Here is a 6512-nt window from a genome sequence, read left to right on the forward strand (position 1 = left end):
GTGGGGGGATCCGCCATCCGTGGTTAACTAAAACAGTTAAAGATAGTATCAAACTTAAAGAAAAAGCATATAATTGCGCAAAGATGGGTGACAGGTCAGAAGATTGGACACAATATAAAAAACAGCAAAGATTGAATGAATGATTGATAAGGAAGATAAAGTTAGAGTACGAGAGAAAGCTAGCTAGAAATATAAAGGCAAATAGTAAGATTTCTATAGATATTTTAAAAAAGAAAAGAGGTAACAAAGTGAACGCTGGTCCTTTAGAAAGTGAGTCTGGGGAATTAATAATGGATAATAAGGAGATGGCAGATGAATTGAACAGGTATTTTTCATTGGTCTTCACAATAGAGGATACAAGTAACATCCCAGAATTAGCTGTAAGTCAGGAAATGGAAGAGAAGGAGGAACTCAAGAAAATTACAATCACCAGGGAAATGGTACTGAATAAATTGCTGGAGCTGTGGGCTGACAAGTCCCAGGTCCTGATAAACTTCATCCTAGGATCTTAAAAGAAGTGGCTAGTGAGATAGTTGATGCATTAGTTTTAATTTTCAAAAATTCCCTAGATTCAGGGAAGTTTCCGCTAGACTGGAAAATAGCGAATGTAACTCGTTTATTCAAAAAGGGAGGGAGACAGAAAGCAGGAAACTACGCACCAGTTAGTTTAACATCTGTCATAGGGAAAATGTTAGAAGCTATTAGGCCGTCAGGCAGAGTCAACATGGTCTTGTGAAAGGGAACTCATGTTTAACCAATTTATTGGAGTTCTTTGAGAGAGTTACATGTGCTGTGGATGAAGGGAAACCAGTGGATGTATTGTACTTAGATTTCCAAGAGGCATTTGATAAGGCGTCACATCAAAGGGTATTGCAAAAAGTAAAAGCTCATGCTGTAGGGGATAACATATTGGCATGGATAGAAGATTGGCTAGTGAACAGGAAACAGAGAGTAGGCATAAATAGGTCAGTTTCTTGTTGGCAAGAGGTAATGAGTGGTGTGCCACAGGAATCTGTGCTGGATTCTCAACTTTTTACAATTTATACAAATGACTTAGATGAAGGGACCAAAGGCATGATTGCTAAATTTACTGATGACACAAAGATAGGTAGGAAAGTAGGTTGTGAAGAGGGCATAAGGAGGCTACAAAGGGATATAGATAGGTTAAGTGAGTGGGCAAAGTTCTGGCAGATGGAGTATAATGTGGGACAATGCAAAGTTGTCCATTTTGGCAGGAAGTATAACAAAGAAGCATATTATTTAAATGGTGAGAGATTGCAGAGCTCTGAGATGCAGAGGGATCTGGGTGTCCGAGTGCATGAATTGCAAAAGGTTAGTATGCAGGTACAACACGTAATTAGGAAAGCTAATAGAATGTTATCATTTATCGCAAGGGGAATTGAATACAGAAGTAGGGAGGTTATGCTTCAGCTATACAGGGTATTGGTGAGACCACATCTGGAGTACTGTGTACAGTTTTGGTCTCCTTATTTAAGGAAAGATGTAAATGTGTTGGAAGCAGTTCAAAGAAGGTTTACTAGACTGATACCTGGAATGGGCGGGCTATCTTATGAGGAAAGATTGGACAGGCTAGGCTTGTATCTGCTGGAATTTAGAAAAGTAAGAGATGACTTTATTGAAACACATAAAATCCTGAGGGATCTTGACAGGGTGGATGTGGAAAGGATGCTTCCCCTTGTGGGAGAGTCTAGAACTAGGGGTCACAGTTGAAAAATAAGGGGTCGCCCATTTAAGACAGAGATGAGGAGAAAATCTTTCTCTCAGAAGGTCGTGAGTCTTTGGAGCTCTCTTCCTCAAAAGGCGGTGGAAGCAGAGTCTTTGGATATATTTAAGGCGGAGGTAGATAGATTCTTGATAAGCAAGGAGGAGAAAGGTTATCGGGGGTAGGTGGTAATGTGGAAAAATCAGTTCAGCCATGCACTTATTGAGCAGGCATGGATGGCTGAGTGGCCTAATCCTGCTCCTAATTCTTATGTTCGTATGTGAGATATCCACTGGACTGTCATTTTCTTTAGGGGTCTAGAATAAACTATTGTGTGATTCGGCTAATTTATCTCAAGCTTAATTATACAAAGATGTACCAGAGTGAAATACTCTGCAAAAGATGGAGTTCAAAATAGATCCTGTCAAATTTATTTCTTAATGTCAATAAAAACTATTTGGTCATCGAGATCTGCTGATGAAAGAGGTGTGAAAAATGCATGAAGAACATCAAGAGTTAAAGAGTCATTTTAATTATGAATGAATGATCATCCAGTTGGATTAATCCAACCTCACATATTAATGCAGTGTGGCCCCCTTAAAATGATTAGCATGAACACTAATCACACCAGTCCATCCAATTAGCACACATATTACAACTCCATCCAATTAGCACAGAGATTATTTTATACTTCTTGGCAGCCCATAACAAATTCCCTGGCTCTTTTGTGCTCTGCATTAGCTACCAGGGTAAATGTTATGAGACGTTTGTCCTTACTGCACCTGTTGCTGGATATATTCTGTGATGCCACGTCATATAAATTAAAAACTTCACCCAGCTAATACACAATTCTGAGTGGAATGGTGAGCACCTTGGGAAGAAACATACAACAAGATAATGGCGACAAATAATTGCCTTCCAGTAATGAAGGTTACTCTCAAGTACAGTACCAAGAATAAGATTGTATTACACAATAAATACACTATTCACAAGTCACACTGTATGAAGATCAGTAAGGGCTGTGACGAAAACCACACTGGCCAAATTGAAACATATAAATTTCGTCATATGGAACACTATTTGAACTTTTACTGGACATTGAACATAACTTGTTTAAAAAGACCACAGAGTTGAACAGCTGAAACATAGCTGCATATTTGCATTCTGAGAGACAGTTGAATAGAGAGACAATGGAAGTGCTCCCTGATTCAATTAGCAAGATTGGGCTGGGCAACAGTGATCATCCACATCTTGTCTGAGTAACAGTCAGCACTCCGCCGCCGCCCCCCGCCCCCCAATCGAGTATGTCTAAGTAAGCTAAGAAGAATCAACGACCCTTGCAGGCGATGCTGTTTCAAACAAAGAGCCAGTCACGTGTCTAACTTGCTGGCCAGTCTGGGAACTGATTGAATTGTGCCTCACAGAAAGTTTTGGGGCAGACTGCAATTGAACTTCAAGAAGGAAGCACCCCTCTCTCTTCCTGTCTCTCTCTCCAGCAAAGTTCCAGGCACCCACGGAAGCAGCTTAAGAGGACTTCTTCAGCCTTCTGGTACCAGCGAAACAAGTTTGAAAGTATGCACTGGGCCCCAACGAGAACTGCAAGACTTAACGTCAATCAAGGACTTTACATTCAAACTAAAAACAGTAACTTAATTTTGTTTACTAATCCAACCACCAACAACCCCCCCCCCACCCCCGCACCCGCTGTTCTTATTCTTTCTCCTCTTCTGTATCTATTTGTGTGTGTATGTTTATCACGTATGCATGGTAGCATGGTTGCGTTGCGTATTTTTAGTAACTTTAACTGAGTTAAAATGATAAGGTTAATAAACTTGCGTCTTTCTTGGTTAGACCTCAGAAAGCCTGTCTGATTGGTTCCTTTACAATTAGAGAGTAGTGAGTAAGGGCTCACTGAGGTGAAGCTAGAACATTGTGTTGTAAAAGTTAAACCCTGTTACAGCCAAACCAGGAAAGGGACCAGAGGCAAGCCTGAGACCCCTTCCTCACCTGGTCGTAACAGGGGCAAACACAGTGCAATGAAAACAATTAGTCTTATTTTTGTTACACAGAACTAAAAAGTACAAAGTTTGATTATGCTGGTGCAATTTTCTTAATGTCCTATGTCATAAGTGTTATTTCTAGAGGTATAAACTGGCTCAGAAATGAAGATGGCAGTTGAATCTGATCTTAAATTGGTTTTCTAGTGCTTTCTAGTTTCTAATTGAGAGCTTTGAGGTAAATGGAAGTGGTTAGTTTTGGAAGCAAAGATTGATTTATATTATGGTTGCTGCCACTTGCTGACCAGGTAAAGTCTACTTTCAGGCAGCAAACAATAGGTTAGTTCACTTTATGCTTTCTTAGTCTTTTTAAAATATGGTATTTAAGCCAAGATTGATTCTTTTTTGCCTCACAAGCACCTGAAGTGTGATGTTGACTTCTGAATTGTGATGCCTGAATAATGTGATCTACGAAAGACTTCATCAATATGGATAGATGTATTCAAACTACATTTTACAGAGCAATGATACTTATCCCATTGGGAATTCTAATTATATTGTCTTTGAGTTGCATTTGTTTGAACTATTTCAACAGTGTTATTGTAATACCCTAGAAAGAATTCTTCAGAAGTAAATCCTCACTTGGGTACTCAGTAGATCAAACAACATTAAGAGATATTTAAATACAAGATGAATAAGGTACAGTCCCACACATTCCTACTGGCAAGCATCAAAGTCTGGTGTTCCGTGGATATATAGAGCTGACTGAAGAAAATTTGGGTTTCAGGAAGATGAGTATGATAAATATGAAGAGGATAATGTAGACCAAAACTGTAAGAAATATTAAAAGTTGAGAGTGTGGTGTTCAATGAGTTAATTGATCTGTGTTTGATTGTATTAGTCATTTTACTGATCAGTGTGCTTGATTACTTGATTGCTTAAGCCTATGGGTGAAGCTTAAGAGTTTATGAGACTGAAACTAAAGACAAGAATGTTCTGGTAGATACAGACTGTGTTCTGAAAGGCAATATATAGAAATAGTGTAAGTGCTGAGATATTTTAAAGTACTGTAAATAAATGTTGTTGATTTAGAACTAGTGTCATCTCTGCACTGCTCTGAGATAAATCAGATATATAAAACATCCAGCTAACTGACGAATACATAACAGAAAGGAAGAAAACAGGGAAATTGGAAAGAATTTGAGGAACTGTGAAGAAATAAAGGTGGTCAACTTAAAAGGAAACAGCAAGGAATTTTATAAGTGCTTAAGGGGTGACGTTGGGACCACTGAGAATTGAGGATGCATGCACTGTAGAATCTGGGAATGTTGGAGATGCTTAATAACTATTTTTCTCCCAGAGCTTGCCTAATTTTCCGTCATCAATTTAAGGGAACAGAATATCAACTGGGCTCCCTCACAGGCATGCCCACCTCCCTAACCAATTTTCCTGTGTTCATAGTGCCTAGGTAATACAATAACCCCAGGAACAGGAACAAAACATTTTGCCCCTGAGATTCTTAGCAGAATGAAGGAACTGAGAGAGACTTAGACCTTTAAAGGTGGGAGCACAAGTAGAAAAAAAATCCCAAAATCGGTGAAAATGTATGTAAGCATTAAATTAAGCTCTTTAAAGCGACTTTACAACTGAAATGCATCGTATAAAAAGAGATGTCAGGGAAACCAGATGGATTTGCAAAAAGATTGCATTTATAAAAGCAAGACTTTCTGCCAAAGGTTAAGTGAAGGCCTAAACTACCAGAGGAAAAGACTTTGTCGATTCATTATTCTAACAAAATGCTAAATGTGTGTTTAACAAATTCTTCCTGCTCCTAGTGTGAACCATCAGCACAAGTCTCAATTACAACACACCAATATATGTGTCAATGTATTTAGGATTGTACTATGACAGGTCCAAGAGAAAAGGATTGTTGGCATTCACTTCACTTTAAAGGAAAACAAAGGCAGCAGAGAATTATAGTAACTTCTCTCCTTTCTTGCTCAAAGGATTCTGACCATGTGAGGGAGCCTTGTAAACATGCACCATTGAGGCTGGATCAGCCCAATGTTACTCACAGTATTGCTACAGATGGCTAAAACATTTAGTCAGGCTCAGTAACTCCTCCCAGATGGACTGTTCCTCTCTAATACCATCAGCAATCACTTCTTATACACTTTGACACTCTCTTAATTAAAACAAAATGTATACATTAGTTTACATATTGGTGCAGTTGTACAATTTTTATCATGGCATTTCCGGAAACATACGTTGAAATAATGAGCCTCTCAGCATAAATTGATGTCGTACTTTTGCATGATTCAGGATCGGGATGGTAACAGCGAGGGATGGGGGGTCTCACTGCTGTTTAAAGATTCAATAGAAAAGATAAAAGGTTGTTCCAGTTGACATTAATTTTTTGTGATTTTGAGAATTAAAAATAAATGCTAACAGTTGCACTCAAATCCAAAATCAGTACACATTCCCACACTTGTTACGGCCTAAGTTGATTCTTGTCTAATGCCATTTTGTGTTACATTTGCAACGCAAGTCATCTGATTTTAGTCAATTTTTGTTTCAATAGATACAAAGTTGCATGAGTAGTTCGGGAACATCTGTAATGTTGGGTTGCCAAAGAAGCCATCTCTTGGATGGAGGACTCATCATCAGCACAATCGCTCATTAGGCTCTGAAAACACAATCATCCTTTACCTGCTGGAATGATTTGTCAGTTACTGGGTATCTGTTTACACTGGACTGACACATAACTGGCTGGAACGTTTTCAAAAGCTAAA

The sequence above is a fragment of the Heterodontus francisci genome, chromosome 33 (assembly GCF_036365525.1).
Source record: "Heterodontus francisci isolate sHetFra1 chromosome 33, sHetFra1.hap1, whole genome shotgun sequence".
Lineage (NCBI taxonomy): Eukaryota > Metazoa > Chordata > Chondrichthyes > Heterodontiformes > Heterodontidae > Heterodontus > Heterodontus francisci.